Below are 17,390 nucleotides of genomic sequence, written 5' to 3' on the forward strand. Positions count from 1 at the left end.
CAGGGCAGAGAGAGAAGCAGCTTCCCTGCTGAGTAGAAAGCCTGATGTGGAGCCTGATCCCAGGACCCTGGGATCACGACCTGAGACAAAAGCAGCTGCTTAACCAACTGAGCCACCCAAGTGCCCCAAAAGTAATCCTTCTTAATTGAGTACAGTGTTCAGGTCATTTTTACCTCATTCCTATTGACCTATATTCCCATCTAACTTATTCTCTCTTGCATATCTCTTCTCAGTGAACATTCCTACCATGGACCAAATAGTTCAAACCAAAACCCATGCAAGGGGACATCTTCCATTCTTCCCTTTTCCCTCAGCCCCTATATCTAATCCTCAGCAAATCTTTTGACTCTATCTTTAAAACACATGCCAACTCCATCTACTACAGCTCCTTTCCATTTCCGCTCTATTTCCCTGGTTGAAATCACCATCACCTCTTGTCTGGATTAGTAAAGCCCCCACCTCTGCTACTTAGCTTCTTGCTTCTATTCTTGTCTCTTCCTGTCATAGCCTTACACATACCAGCCTCATGATCATTACACATATCAATCAGACCACATCCTTCTCTTACTTCAAACACTCTAGAGGCTTCTTATCTCACTGAACTAAAGTCCAAGCTCTGCCATGGCTCCCTGGCTTTACATGGCCTTCCCCTACCTCTTTCTCTGGGTTCATCTTCTACTCTTGTCCACTTCATAGCCTACAAAAGGACCATTCTTTCTTTTTGTCATATGTGCTAGCTCATTAACCCTTTAAAGTCTTACCTTTACTTCTCCCTTAAATCAACTCCGTATCTTCACAGTACTCCAGTTGCTCAGTCTGGGCCATCTACTCTGACTACCTAAACCGTCAAACATGGTTACTCCACTGAATCCAGTCAATGGATGTCACTACATCTTCTATTTTCTTCATAGATCCTACCATTGTCATTTATTTATTTGCTTGTGCATTGTCTTTGTGTCCTGTTTCTGGCCCCTACCTGCTTAAACCACAGTTCATATAGACTCAGGGGAGTAGGAATTCTAATTTATTCACATTGTCTAGAACAACACCGGTTACATAGCAAGTCTTGATAACTATTTCTGGAATGAATGGATGAATGAATCACATGAATAGTCTTATGTGCTTAAGCCCCTTGTGAAATGCTAGGTAAGAATTTACTTTGGAGCGTGTGAAATATGGTTTTTACTTTCTCAGATGATATAAGAGAAAATATTTGATATTTTTGCCTTCGCAAAGAAACGAGGGCATATCACCTACATCTCCCTTATACATACACTTTCAAAACTGTGATTTCCCTCTATGGGAATCTAACCTCAGAATTATAATGTGAGGATAAAAGAGATAATTGAAAGAATAGCATAAAAAACTCCATGTTGCCTTGCTGGAGAATGCAATAGAATTTTCTAGCATGATATAGTACTACACATGCCCTCAGTAATAAGGAGAACCTGCGAAAATGTTATTTCATAATATTACATCAGGGAAGAGCTCTAACTCTCTTCAGTTTTGCCACAGGGTTTTTAAGATTGCTGTTACTGTGCTTACTTGAAACATAATCACAAACAAGAAGTGTGTGGAAACGACAGCTATATTAACTTTATCATGTATAGTTAAGTATTCAGCACACTTGAAAGCAGCGCTCCTTCATTTTCATAGCACGCTACATAGAGAAATAGACTTGGCAGAAGGGCCTGGTGAAGATGTAGCTGCACTCAACTCCAATAGTATGGCCAGATGCCCACAGGCTGGTGGGGCGGTAATGGGGCACTCATCAAACACTGAGGTCTCTGGCTCACACCTCGCAGAACAGAGATGAAATATCTAGAAACGCTCAAAGTACAAAACCCAAGGGAGGAAGTAGTTAAGACTATGACGTTTGTCTTTGCAGACTTTCTACCTCCTTTAAAGGAACTCCCACCTACCTCTCTCCATAGTTTCAGACACTTTTCTGTGAATACAATAGATACATAATGGAGGATTAATTTTCCTTTGATATTAGAAGTGAGAAATCATATGATTCTTTGTAGTAAGTATGTACTTTTAAAAAAACAGGACGCCTAACGATTTTTAGGGTTGTCAGCCTTGCTCTATACTTGTCCACTCTGATGCAAAAGTTTCAGGCTCTAGGACTTTGGGTTCAGGAGATGTTTTCAGTCTTTCTTCATAGTTTTTTTTTAAAGACTTTATTTATTTATTCATGACAGACACACACACACACAGAGAGAAGACAGAGACACAGGCAGAAGGAGAAGCAGGCTCCATGCAGGGAGCCCAGTGTGGAACCCAATCCCGGGACTCCAGGATCACACCCTGGGCTGAAAGGCTTAACTGCTGAGCCACCCAGGCGTCCTTTAATCTTTCTTCAAATCTCATTCCATGGATAAGGCCTTTGGGCTTTAACTACTTATAGGGCTCTCCCTGGCCCCTGGTTCTTTTTCTATAAAGAGAAAGTACATGTTCTCTTTTTCTTCAGATTTCTGTTCCTAATAAATAATGAAAATAAGCACAAACAGCAAAAACAGTAAGAAGTAGCATTTTTGATAAAGGTCCCCTCTCAGGATGTAAATGTTATTAAGAAGAGTGGACCAGGGCACCTGGGGGGCTCAATCAGTTAAGTGTCTGACTGTTGGTTTTGCTCAAGTCATGATCCCAGGGCCCCGAGTTCGAGTTCCACATGCAGCTCTAGGCTGGGCAGCAGCCTGCTCCCTCTGCTCCTACCATTGCCTCTCCTTCCATATGCATGCTATCTAGGAGGAGGAGGAGAGAAGAAGGAGGAGGAGGAGGGAGAGGAGGAGAAGGAGGAAAAGAAGGAGGAGGACGGGGAGAAGAAGGAGAAGAAGAAAAAGAAGAAGAAGAAGAAAAATAAGAAGAAGAAGAAAAAAAAAGAAAAAAGAAGAAGAGGAGGAGGAGGAAGAAAGAGGAGTGGAGCATGAGTGGGCTCATGTTCACCTAGTCTACAGCAGTGGTGTGAGGAGACACGCAGTTCAAGACTCCAGTACCAAGACTTTCCACATTTGAGGATAGGTTCAGAGCACTCTAAATTCTAGAAGTGACTTACAGCTCTGAGACATAATGGCAAGAGTCTCTGTGGAATGATTCTAGTCCTTCTAGCCCAGGTGTTATGCAACTGCTCAAACTGGACCATATTCGGCTGACAAGATGGCAGTATCATTTGGTTTCATCTCCTACAACTGGGGGGTGAGAACAAGAAGACGTTGACTTTACAAAGCCAGTGCAGCTGGGCTCATACTACTAGTCTGTCATTTGCGGAAGTACAAAAGCCACTTTGTACTTTATCCCATGTCCCAGTAGAAGAGAGAAGGGACTTTTTATGCTGTCACAGAACCTCAGTCTCCGGACCCTCCACTGGTGAATCTTGTCTAAGTTTCACCTGTGCCCACAAAAATTCATTCAGAGCCCCTGCTGGCTTCTACAAGAAAGCCGCAGACACGAAGCATTTGAATTTAGAGGCTCGTTGGAGAACTTGGGAGTCTACTGAGTGGCCTCTTGTCCCCTGAGTAGCCCCTTTCTCCCTCTCCCCTTCCTGCTCCTCACATTCCCTGGTCTGTCCTCACTCCCTGGTCTGTCCCCTTGGCTTTTGCACATTGTTTCAGCTCCTCCTGGCTCCTGATCCCCCAGCTTCAGTGTTATCATCTATTAGGTAGATGGCAAAACAACTGAGGAGGATCTATCCTCTTTACAATGCAGTCCAGGTTATCAACACATGATTCAACACACATTTATGGCCTGCCAACTAACTCACTGATGTGTGGTCAGCGTCATGCTAGGTGCTGGAGGGGGTATAAAACAATGGGCCCACAATGCCTCCTGGCTGAGGAATTGTATAGCCAGGTAGGGCAGACATTTCAAAATAAAAAGTTTACTGCAAAGGAATAAGGATACATACTATGTGATGGCATTTTCTGAGCCAAATGGACTTGGAAACCATAAGACAGGAATCACATATTCTTACTAAAAATACGCCTCTAATAAATACTTTTCTATAAATAGAACAAGAAAAATATCCAAATAGTCCCTTTAAAACTAGTTCCTGTATATGTGCCAATTGAGGCTTAAACATTTGGATAAAGTAAACATTGATAGAGTCTTGATGAAAACGAAAATGGATTTTTTTCCTAATGGTCACCTAAGAGGAGGACTATCCTTAAAATATAATGTTCAGTTCCTCCTAGAAGATGAGTTGGCAGCGAGTGAGATAAAGCAGAGGCCAGAATGCTAGATTATTTTCTATGCAAATCACTTTCCTTAAAACTATCGGGAAGTCTAGATAGACCACTAAAAGTTAAGCTTCCAATAGTTCAGATTCTGCAGCTGACAGCACGGAGATCACCTCACCACTTCCCTCATAAACATACAAATGACAGGCAGAGAGCGAAGCTTACCTTACCCTGAAGGAAAGATGCTGAATCCAAGGGATGGAGGAAAGTTTAGAGAGGTGGTTTTCAACCCTGGTTCCACATGAAAGTCACCTAGGGAGCTTCTTTAGTGCTGGATTCTAGGGCATTACCTCCATCAATTCAGATTTAATTGGCCTGGCAGGGAACCCAGCCATTGTTTTCTTAAGTGTCCCAGGCAAGCTTTTAAGAATGACAGATTCCTGGGCTCCATTCCTAGTTGTTTCCAAGTCAGTTGATTTGAAGTGACTTCTAGGAATCTGTGTTTTAAAAGGTGTCCCAAGATCTTCCCTGTTTGGCTAGGTTTAAAAAACCACGGACCTAATGCACAATTGCAGAAAGCAGAGGCAGTTGGTTCCAAAAATCATAAAGCTAGAGCAAAAGGGTCTGAAAATAATGTATGTATGTGCTGAGACTCCTTGCGCTGTGGGACAAAGGGCCCGAAGACTTAATGATTTCTGGGCTACCTGGAAAGTAGTGCTGACAACACTATAAAGCAGTGATCAAACCTCCACTTCTTGAATCCTTCCTCCTAAAAAGTAAACCAAAGAACTTCCACTTTGCTCCTATTTTAAGGGAAGACAAATACATCTACCCCTAAAAAAGCACACCTAGGGCAGCCTGGGTGGCTCAGCGGTTTAGCGCCCCCTACGGCCTAGGGCGTGATCCTGGAAACCCAGGATCCAGTCCCACGTCGGGCTCCCTGCATGGAGTCTGCTTCTCCCTCTGCCTGCGTCCCTGCCTCTTTCCCTCTGTGTGTCTCTCATGAGTAAATGGGTGAAATCTTTAAAAAAATAAATAAATAAAAATAAAAATAAATAATAAATAAATAAATAAAAAAGCACACCCACATTAAGCAGCCATATAATCAGGCTTTAGGGCAACAGCTCAGTAGTTAACTTTAAGTAAAATGCAGGCATCTCACTGTACTCATTATACCAACAATAGAAGGATCCAGTAGGCTGTTAGAAAAAGTTACCATGTGACACACCAAAGCACAAGTGCAGCAAAAGAGATCTTACACAGAAAAGACCACTAGGAGTTTCAACACAGACACAAAACAGAGGGGAACCCTGTGCTGAATCTTGTTGCAAGGTGAAACAGATCTTGACATTATAAACTCACACGGACAAAACAGTAGCACTAAGGCCCACCATTAACCTTAAATTCCCCACATCTGGAAATAAAGATCTAATTTCAGAAATTTCATATCCAGGTAACCCTTAAAAAAGATAAAAATAAATATTTAAATGTAATAACACAGACAAGTAGAAGTAAAATTTCAGATATGCACAGCTTGTGGTTATTCATTAGAAATCATACAGTTAGAGAATCTCAGAAATAAGACCCAACCACTTATCCACCCACCCAACGAAACAAAGGACAGCGGCAGTGAAATTTAGATTTCCAATGAGTAACATCTGATCAGGCCAGACTACGAGTTCTAGTTCATTAGCAGCTAGCTGTGGAAGCTTGGGCGAGTCACATAACTTCTCAGGCCTCAGAGTCCTTATCGATGACATGAATGAACTGAACTCCATCTCCGAAGTTCAGACGCACAGATGCAAACGTATATTCCCGTCTTTTAGTAAACTAGTAACTGAACGAAAACAACAAATATCCTTAGATGCGCTGGCCCACTCAGTAGGCCTCTTCTAAAGGAGACTGACCTCTTGGAACAACTTACGGATCTGGAGATGCCTCAGGTGTCGTGAGAAAGAAAAAGTGCAAGATTATGTTTCAATTACTAGATGGCTTAAGGGGAAAAATGAAAGAATTTAGAAAGTCTTTATGACTAATACACTTCTGAGTGGTGTTTTAATAATTACCACATCACAGGCTGACAGTGTGCTGCATGAAGGAAGCTGGTCTGATAAGATGCTTTGGGGACCCATCATCGCTGTTGACACTCGTCCAGCTTGACAGAGGAAATCGCTACTCTGGAGAGTTATGTTCAGCATAATCAGTGGTAATACTGCCTTTAAAATGGAAAGCAGAACCTAAAGTAACACCACCCTTTTAGGTTGAATGCATCTCTCAAAGTAGTGGTTTGTGCATTTCTCATCTCCAGCATAAGTAAAACATTTCATTTTACCCAGCAACCTACTGGGAGAAACATCCCATTTTCAGGGATATTCTGTTGATGACAGTATTATAGCTACACGGTATATCAACTGAAGCACCACAAGACGACTTGCCTTACAAGCTACCTTGCTTAGCATAATTCCTTTTTAAATCTTCATTTATTTGCAGCTATTGTGACTGTCTAGAAAAACTTACTGAGGATCTCAAACATCTTTCTTATTCTTTGGTGGTCTTTTGAATAAACAGTGCCTTATAAACCTTTTGCTTAACACAAGCAAAAAAGAGATTTGTTCAGTTGGGATGAAGTAATACTTTGAAATTCTTATAATTACATTAATGCACTTAAGAATATAGTCAATGTTGAATTTACAGTTCGTACTTCTATTTAGAGAATAAAGCAGGACACACTGTTGCATGGGAAACAAGAGGTTTGAACCTGTGAATAATTTAAATAAATCACAATTTGGTTTATTTACTGCATTCATACCCAGCAGGCTTAATTTAAACACCTTTATGCTTTTAAAGTTTTTCCTGCATGCCTTCCCTATTGAGAAGGTGAAATCTAAATCTTAAGAGTGTTCCTTCACAGATTCAATGCATAATAAAACACAAAGGAAAATCATGAATGCAATTCAATAACTGAATGCATCTGCAAGTTTCTTAGGGTCTGACAGTATGGTAACAAATTCTAATTCATTAGGCTTTTTTGTTCCTTCTCCTTCACAGAATTATGGGTGTACTGTTGAGCTCAAGTTTTTGTTAAAACAGCATAGCTCTCCTTTAGTAATTTAAAAAAAAAAAATTGTAACTTGGTTAAAAGACTTAAGGATAAGCTCAAAAACACCACAACTGAATATTAAATCTGTTTTATCAGTCTCATTGTGATGTTCAGAATCTGCTGGTAATTTAATAAGTTTTTAAAAACCAGTGGGTTGCTCTGGATTATTTTCGCGGCTTATATAACAAATTCTATTTGCAAAGTATAAATTCACCATTTATTTTCATCGATGGGTTGCATTTCATTCAAGAGTTAAGTTTCTTGCAATGAATATTAACACAACGTGGGAAGATCTTACAATTTTCCAACTGACTAGGAATCTTTGACATCCAAATGCTGAACTTAAATTGTAGAATAACTCATTAGGAAATATGCAATAGCAGTGTCAAGATTTACAACAAATACACTGGAAGCATTTTAAAAATTAATATTAAGCTGCTATGCTTGGCTTAATTAACTTTCTTCTTCATTTACAAAGCATATCTGTCTGGTTTTATGAACTCGGTCTCCAGTCCCCTTTCTTACAAACCTGTTTAATTAAAGTTTAACAGCTGTGTATGCTTTAGAAACAGCAGAATGGTTTTTCTCCCTTGAAATACTTAATCCGTTCTTAAAGTATGATCCTTCTGAATATATATTTAATAGGCAATGGACAAGGAATAATCTACCAACAGAAAAACTCTCGCAGCTTAGGCATCAGCACTACGTATTCAGTTTGTAGACAGAATAGTAATTTCTAAGCTAGGAAATCCAAGGCCACATGGGGCATGAACAGATTTTTATTCTCAAAAAAAAATAAAAAAGATAGGTACATAAAACAAATAAGTAAATAGAAAAATAAACAGAATACTTAAAAATACAATACTTTGCGGGTTTTAGATGCTACCATATACATCCAATACCCAAGGAGTACGACGAATGAGGTAACACCAGATATTTTGATCAGTGTTACCACTTCATCATCAACATTAAATTATTTATTAAATAAATATCTACAAGTACATATATGTGTATATATAACATACATTGACATACACACAACATAATATTTCTGAAATGATGAAAATAATTGAAGAGCAAATGGATGTGATGAAACCTTGAAAGGTATAGTAACAATATGGAATTAATTCCAATATCAATAGCTAATGCATATGATTTCATGCTTATGCCAATCCTAACTATCTCTCCTCCAGGTGCTCTCTCCACCAGCACCCACCTGCCCACTGTGCAGGGAGGTATTTTTATGCCCTTCTGGTTGTTAGGTCCTTGCAAAGAGTCTCTGACTTAACGTCATCGCCCCTCCCAACACTGCACTCCATTTGTGGTACACATTCAATTAATGTGTGTGAAATAAGCACACTGATGCAAGAACAAAACCAACTTACTTTCAAGAGAAGAACTCTGAAAGAGGCTTCAGTAGAGCACACTATTGTTCAACCTGTTTGCCTCCCATCCCTGAGGGAGAGTTGTACAGACCCACCATATTGATAGCAGGTGGTGCCATGTGACTGGTTTTGGCCAAGGACACAGGAGTAGAAATAGAAGCCTCAAATTCCATCTCATGGTTCTATCATGCTTCCTCTTCCATCTCCCCTATGACTATTAAAACCTGTCATCTTGAACCCCTAAGGGAATAAAACATGGAACAGTGTTTCAGGCAGCCTATGGTAAACCTATAATAGAGTGAGAAGAAAGCCTCTACTACAATAAACCACTGAGATTTGGGGGTCCTTTGTTATCACGGAATAAGTCTAGACTGACTGACAGAGCACCCATTTAAGCCGTCTCAATAAGAAACAAGCATATTCTCATCCCCTTTGCTTTGCGGGAACAATCCCTACAGCATTTATGCTGCTGGAGAGAGCAAAGAAAGACAGATGGCTGAGACTCATGTTCTTTAGCGCTTGCTTTCCTTAACCTTCAGCAACATTGAAAACGTTCAGCAAATTAGAGAGTTTACATTTTTAAAGATAAGGAGTTGGGACTGATACTAATTGGACTAAGCTGAAATATTTCCAGAATAAACAGAATCATTTCACAGAGTGATATTCAGGATTGATGTTTTATAAATACTGCACAGGGCTTTCTGCAGTCATTTAATTTGACAAATACTTATTAGGCACACCCTCAATATGCTAAATTTTGTAAGATGGGACTGTGCTAGATGCCAAGCCCCAGAAGTGAGTCACTGCCCTTGATTCAAATTGGACACCAGCAGAAAGATGCATGTACGACTGGCTCTAATACAATTAGGTGCATTTTATACCTGTAGGATCAATACAGTACTTTGGAAACAGAGAAGAGGACAATCATTTCTGTCAGCGTAAGGCTGCAGGATTCTGCTAGATGGGTGGGGGAGGGTGAAGCATCTGCCATGCACAGGATGAAACATGAGCACGGATAGAGAAGTATGAAAGCAGTTTTTAAACTGTAAGAATATAGCTGTAGCACTGTGTGTGAGAGAGAAAGAGAGAGAAAGAGAGAGCACATGTGCACGCACACACACGTGCGCCCACACGGGCACATGGGTGTAGGAAGAGTGGGTAGGGGAAGGAGATGAAAGCGAAAAACCGCCCACCGTGAGTGGTAAATGTTATGAAAGAGGAAGCTAGTATTCAATAGGAGCACAAAAGGGATGTAATCCCAACCATGGAAGGTTTTAAAAAGAGATGCCAGAATGGAATCTTTGGCTTACACACACATCTACACATAAGTGTGCATATATCTCTACACATAATATGTGTTTGTATGTGTGTCTGTATGAGACAGAGAGACAGAGAGAGAGAGAGAAATGTTAAAGACACAATCCAACAGTATTAAAGGATATACTGTAAAATTCCCCTCACACTCCTGCCCCCTCAAGCCTTCCAGTTCTCTTCTCTAAAAGTGGAAGTTACACATTACTAGTAATTACTGAGCAATTTAGAGAAACTGAGTATGAATGCCTAGAAAAATGACAGGGGTGGAAGTGGTGTTCAGGATCTGATATCAGGATCGGAGAGTTTACCCATGTACGGAAACTACGTGTACTACGTACACATCTATGTGTGTACCGTATAGGTCTATCCTTTTTTGTTGATCGTCCTGAGTCTCTATTTTATGAACGCATCACAATGTCCTTACCTGTACGGATGTCCATTTAGGGTTCAATCTTTTGCTATTATAAACAGCCCTGCAAGTAACTCCCTTGTACACACTCCTCTGCACTCACGTGCAGGTCTGTGTACCAGATAAATTCCTAGAAATGCAATTGTTGAGTGGGAGTTAGCAAGGCAAAAGCAAAACAAAGGAACTGGACAAAAAAAAAGTGAGGGTGCTTCCTATAAAGGCAAATGTATGTGAGAAGATGCGGAACTGCCGAGAAACTACAAACTATCACTCCCCCTGGCTAGAACACAGGGGGAGACTGCAGCTTGAGAGACACAGGGGTGGACCAGGGGGGACCTTTATAAACCGGGTTCGTGGAACGCATAAAGGATTAACACTTTATTTTTTTTTAGGATTAACACTTTAAAAAACATCATTCTCATGGGAGTGTGGAAGATGAACTGGCAAGGGAATGAAAGGGAAATCAGTTAGGAGACAGACACGGTAATCCAGGGAGGAAATCATGAAGGCCGAGTAGCCCATCTTCCCTGACACTATTAGAGCAAGTCCTCCCAGGCTCGTCTCTCAAGCTCTCTCCTCTGGGGAGACTTCCGAGACCCACGTCTCATGGTAAAGCAGCAGCCCTGGGGAATGAGCCAGGAATGGGATCCACCTCTCTACTCTGGAATGGGAAAATAATCCTCCCTGGTACTAATCCTACAAAAATTTGTGTACTGACTGCCTCCCTCTTTTCTATAGAATAAATATCATAGAATTTAAGAGCTGAAAAACATGTCCCAAATCACTTAGTCCAGAAGTCCTTAAATTTGTGAGATGCTTTCCATTTTCCTAAAAGCATGACATAACAGGGAGGTCAGAGATTATGAGGAAAGTAAGGGCCAGCTCCTTAGAAAAAGATTATCATGGTTTGGTGGTCAGGATCTGACACCTCGTTAAAGCTGCAAAGGGAACAAGGGGTCATGACACTACTGTTTTTTCCACTTCCAAAATTCCCAACCCAAATCCCAGCACTGGAAGTTTAAACTTACCCAGGGTGGCATTAGAGCCAACTTGAAGAAAACATCATTTCATACCTGAGTAGACCAAAATCTAAACAGGGTAAACTACTCAAGTAAGAACAGATAACTGGTGACAGACCTAATATTGCAACATTTCCTCAAATTTCAGCATGCACCAGTCACCTTCAGGGCTTATTAAAACATAGATTTCTGGCTCCGGCCTCAGAGTTTCTGATTCATTACGGGGAAGCGGGGAATCAAGAATTTGCATTTTTAACAAGTTCCTTGGTGTGGTTGATGCTATAGTCTGGAGATCACACTTTGAGAGACATTCTGCTAGAACAATGCCACCCTCCATATGGTAGATATGTTGCCTATAGAACATACATACATATATGTGAATGTATATAAATATGTATGGTCTTCTACAATAAAGTATTACTAGATATTTGTAACTTTGCAATATTGAGAGAAACACATTACAAACTTTTAGTGAAGTCTCATTTCTCTTTATTTGTAAAACTCATAGATTAGCATTAACACACTAATAGCATTAACTCAGCAGATAAACGCATACAAGTTATGTCAAAGAATTCAATTTCTAAAGTTCTACTTCATGGAGCTTTAATCACCAAAACTAAAATTAAATGGCTTAAAAAAAAAAAAAGACCTAATTTCCTTAAGTAACCTATGAGAATGACTAAAGCTAAAAGGCAAATCATAAATTGGAAATATATTTGATCTAAATATGACAAGGAATTAACATACACCTGGGTAGTTCATCCACTTAAGAGACCGATTCTTGATTTTGGCCTAGGTCATGATCTCAGGGTGGTGAGATGGAGCCCTGCCTTTGGCTCTGCACTGGGCGTGGAGCCTGCTTAAGACCCTCTCTCTCCATCACCCTTTAACCTCTCTCCCCCCTGGTACTCCCCGTGCACACACACAGACACACACACTCTCTCTTCCCCCTTCAGGAAAAAAGATAATAAATACAAACAGAAGAAAACTGAATACCATTTTTTTTTTTTTTTTTATGATAAGCACACAGTGAGAGAGAGAGAGGCAGAGACACAGGCAGAGGGAGAAGCAGGCTCCATGCACCGGGAGCCCGACGTGGGATTCGATCCCGGGTCTCCAGGATCACGCCCTGGGCCAAAGGCAGGCGCCAAACCGCTGCGCCACCCAGGGATCCCTGAATACCATTTAAAAATGGGCAATTCTGAAATAGTTCTTAGAAAAGGAAGTAAAAGACCAATAAATGCATAAAATACTCATCCTTATAAACAATGAAAATTATACAACAGTGAGAAACATTGCTTCACCTTTTATATTAGCACCGACGGAAAATGATTGTTAGTATTCATCACTGGCTCAATACACAGTGCAATATTCATACATTGCCAGAAATATGAAAAGTGAAACTTTCAGATAAGTTGCATATGCATATCCTCTTGATTTCCTTCACTTCATTGGCAAGGAAGTTGTAAGTTTTAATTTTAACAAATCATTATTTTTTAAAAGTCATTTGAGAATACTAGAGCTCAGATGCATAAAGTTAGGAGTCACTTCAATTTCCATCAGGCAGTAAGCATTCTCTTGATTTTAATGATAGTCATATGAGACTTAGAGTTCAGGCTTGATTTACATAATCCCCCAAAGTCGGCCCCAGAAATCCATTTAAGGTCACCTTACTTTTCCATACACATACCAAATTCTAATCTGTTCATTCATTTCCCCTTCTATTATCATACGCCTTGCTCTTGTAAAGCTTACTGCTTATTATACTTTCATCTCAAATAGAAAATCTTTCAGGTTGGCTTTCCGTCCTACTAAACTCCATTCCAGTATGTATTACTTGCTCCTCTTCATGTTATAGTCACAGATTAAATAGTCATTTACTTTTTGATATATGTAAAATTGGAATCCAAACTGCAGAAATGTTCCTTGGAAGCATCAAAACACCTTGAGGTGTAGCAGTGTGGGATACAGCGTTTATCACTGCCTGCTCTGGGCTGCATATTAAAACCAGGTATCGCATAATGGGCAGGGAGTAGAATTTATTTTTGTAATAAGCAAAGTAGAAAATCTCCTTAGTTCCCAAGTGTCCAGTCGCAGAAGCCCAAAGTTAATGACTTGCTATTCATCATACCCCAGATATACAACTTTCATCACGTAATCGACTCTTCTGAAAGGAAAGATCAACAACTGTCAGCTCCCTTAATAATGAAAAAAAAAATTAATTATTTTCACTCAGATTCTCCTTTGAGTTGAGGATGATCAATTTCAAAGTCTTATTAGTTCTGCTAGTGTGAACCATTCAGATTCTTGGGAGAAAAAAAAAAAGAAAAACTAGGGAGGCACTCCTCTTCTAAATGAACAATTTATGATTAACATTTCTGTCAACGAACATTTTCCAATTTTATTAAAACTGCAAACATAGACTTTAGTTTCCCAATTGACATTTTAAATATGGGAATGATTACTGCCTGTGCCTAACTGAGATGCTATAATGTATAAAGGTACCCCTCATAATAAATTAGATAACATTTGAACATTTTCCTTAACACAATGAATAAACTGAGGAACTAAAATAAATTATTTTTTTAAAAAAGATTTTATTATTTATTCATGAGAGACACAGAAAGAGAGAGAGAGAGAGAGAGAGAGAGGGGCAGAGACACAGGCAGAGGGAGAAGCAGGCTCCATGCAGGGAGCCCAATGTGGGAGTCGATCCCAGGACTCCAGGATCAGGCCCCAGTGCTGAAGGTCGCGCTAAACCGCTGAGCCACTGGGCTATCCGAATAAATTACTTAATAAAAAAAAAAAAAAGAAGATTGCCTAGATTATTAGCTCCTTCTGCATGGCACTATCAGTTTAGTCCAGTACGGGCAAGATTGAGCTCAAATAACAGCCAGAAGATAATTGGAGTTCTAATGCTGGGCTTATAAGAAGAGCTTAAATAGCCTGGGGTAGTATTCTGATACAGAATTTTCCCATCTGCAGGGCTATTCCTTTTGTATTAGGAAGAAACTATTTGGGCAATGAAATTTATTCTACTCTTTTATGAGCATTGTGGCTGCTCACCAGTGAAGACACTCTGCAGCGTTCTTAACGTATAATAGCTCTTCCCCATCCAGCTCAAGACAAATATCTTCACTGTCCAGGTGTATCTGTGCAGCAAAAAATCTCACCTCGAGTAGCAGAGCTACTCCGTCTCAACCAACATATAACCAAAGAACCCATGGCTCTTAGCCGAATTCTTCCCTACTATTTAAACTGCTGGCCAGGACTAGAAAAAAGTTTAGTATTTTCTATTTATTTCTAAGGTTAAAGGAATGAGAGTAGATAATATATTCTATTTTTTAAAGATTTTTATTTATTTATTCACAAGAGACACAGGCAGAGGGAGAAGCAGGCCCCCTGCAGGGAGCCCGACACAGGACTCGATCCCAGGACCCCAGGATCACACCCTGGGCTGAAGGCAGATGCTCAACCGCTGAGCCACTCAGGCGTCCCAAAAGTGATAATATAGACCAGGATTAGCAAACGAGGGCCGAGGGGCCAAATCTAGTCCAGGATCCGTTTTGTAATTAACGTTTTATTGGAACACTCACTTTATATGTCATTTATAGTTGCTTTTATGCTACAGCATCAGGATTGAGTCGTTCTGTCAGAGACAGTATAGCCTGCAAAGCCAAAATTATTTACTATCTGACTGTTTACAAAAAAAAGCATATTGACCCCTGCTATAAACATCAGGTAACTGTGCCTGAGGAACCAGTTCAAGATATCAAAGATACAGTAGCTAGCATTTGAGTACTTGCATGGAACATTGTAAAAGTGTTTTTTTTCCAAGCTTCAGAATTTACAAAATATGGAACTATACCTTGATTGAATGGTATAATTAAATTTTTTTAACAACAACAAAAAAATGATAATCTAAAGTGGCCAAGGCACTCTGTTAAGATCTGGGAAAGCCAAATAGAAAATCAGTTAATAATACACTAAATATATTAGATGTATTTAAATGTATACATTAAACAATACATTTTAGTAGTGTGTTAAAAATTACAAAGAATTGGGAGATATTTGGTCTTCAAAATAACCCTGATAATAGAGAGTTGTCTTGTTTTTTTTTTTTTTCTTTTTTTCCAAATCAGAGAGGTCAATGACTTTTCCAAGGCCACAAAGCTTTTAAGGAACAGCTAGAATTGAATCTATCATCTTACTCCAAGTGTAACGTTCCTTCTACTATATTGCGCTACCCCATTGCCCTTAGATACCTAAAAGCAGCTTTCATACAAAAAAAAAAGTTACAGAAATTTAATAGCATCCACAACTAACTTAATACCTTAAACACACCTGCTCCCCACATGAAATTGTTTCTCCAAACATTTTAAAAGAGGAACAGTGGTCAATGTTAAGTTTAAGCAAGGTTAACTAAAACTGCACAAAAATAGAAGAGCTATCTGTTCCTTAATTATTAAGTAATTATTCAGGTTGAAATATTCTTAAGTCTTTCTGGCATGCTTCTTAAGCTTAGTTAAAAAGGTATTTTAAGACAATCTTTTTAGCTTCCTACTAAGATAATTATACTTATATGCCTTTTCCAAATATTTGACAGACTTATATTACTGTGAGCAGAGGAAAAAAATAAAAATCAATATTTAGTTCAAAGGAATGTACAAAAGTCAGCATTTTTCTATATTTTTACTTGGAGGTCACAACTTCAAAAAGTTATACTACTAAGAAACATGATTAAGCCAGCAGCGAAGAGGGATAATAGACTAATACGCTAGCTGGCCCCCGGAGTGATGTGCTTCATGCTAGGAAACAGCAGACTGCACAAGAGCACTTCACATGATCTGTCTGCCCTGGGGGAGGTAAGGGGGCTCACGGCAGAATTGGGGAGTAGAGTCCCCAAAGCCAGCCCAAGAAGGGAGAAAACCAACTTAGTGGAAAGCATTCAAGTTAGAAACTGACCACTATATTTTGGAGAGCAGCGAGGAGATGTTGACAAGGATGGAGTCAGATCAGAGCATCCTGCTAGGCAACCAGCTGCAGAACATTTTCCCTAATTAAGCTAAGCCAGTGGGTTTCCCACCTGAAGCACCCTGGTCATTGTAGTCCAGGCACTACCTGGAGAGAACACGATGGTTCTAATGCTTTTAAGATTTTTTTATTTATTCATTTGAGAGAGAGAGCAAGAGCACAATCACCGGGGACGGTCAGAGGGAGAGGGAGAAACAGACCCTCAGTTGACCAGGGAACCTGATGGGGGGCTGGATCCCAGGGCCCCAGGATCATGACCTGAGCCTAAGGCAGACAACCAACTGAGCCACCCAGGTGCCCTATTGCCTGTAATTTTCTATAAATGGTTTTGTCTGGATCACATTTTATTGTTACCCAGTAATTTGCTCATAGTCTCTTTGTGTACATAAGTCCCAGGACTATAATTTATTATTTAGAACTTAACAAATGAGTAATTCTGGAGTTGCCATGTTTTCAAATACCTACTAGTAAAGGTATACGAGTATATTACTATAACGTAGGTATATCTACCTGTGTAACACACACACGGGGAAACATAAATTCTTGTAGTTATATCTGAATCATTTTTTTTCTGGAATATTCAAGGGAAAATGCTATCATATAAATACTTTTCTAATCCTTTCAATCTCCTACTATAAGACAAAAATCAGGACTTCTAATCATACTCCCAGAAGTATATATACTGTGTATATATACCGTCTATAAAAATTAAAAAATACACAGTATATATACCTCTGGGAGTATGATTAGAAGTATGAGGGAAAAAAGGACTTTTTCTTTTTATCCCATTTTCCCCAGTATTATTTCAGTTTTCCTAGATTATATTAAGCCTATATTGTTTTTGCAATTAAGGAGGGAGCTGTGGATCTCTTATTCATCTCAAATTTTATCCAAAGAGTTGAACACAACACAGCCCAGCCCCTCAGGCAGACCAGATGCTCTTCCTCTGGG

At 39.6% G+C, this 17,390-nt stretch overlaps 1 protein-coding gene across 5 annotated transcripts in view; it reads right to left on the reverse strand.

Moving 5' to 3' along the window:
* IMMP2L (inner mitochondrial membrane peptidase subunit 2) overlaps positions 1-17,390 on the reverse strand; it is an 848,583-nt gene that overhangs the window by 246,422 nt on the left and 584,771 nt on the right. The gene's annotated exons all lie outside the window — the stretch shown is intronic.

The sequence above is a fragment of the Canis lupus genome, chromosome 14 (assembly GCF_011100685.1).
Source record: "Canis lupus familiaris isolate Mischka breed German Shepherd chromosome 14, alternate assembly UU_Cfam_GSD_1.0, whole genome shotgun sequence".
Taxonomy (NCBI): Eukaryota; Metazoa; Chordata; class Mammalia; order Carnivora; family Canidae; genus Canis; species Canis lupus.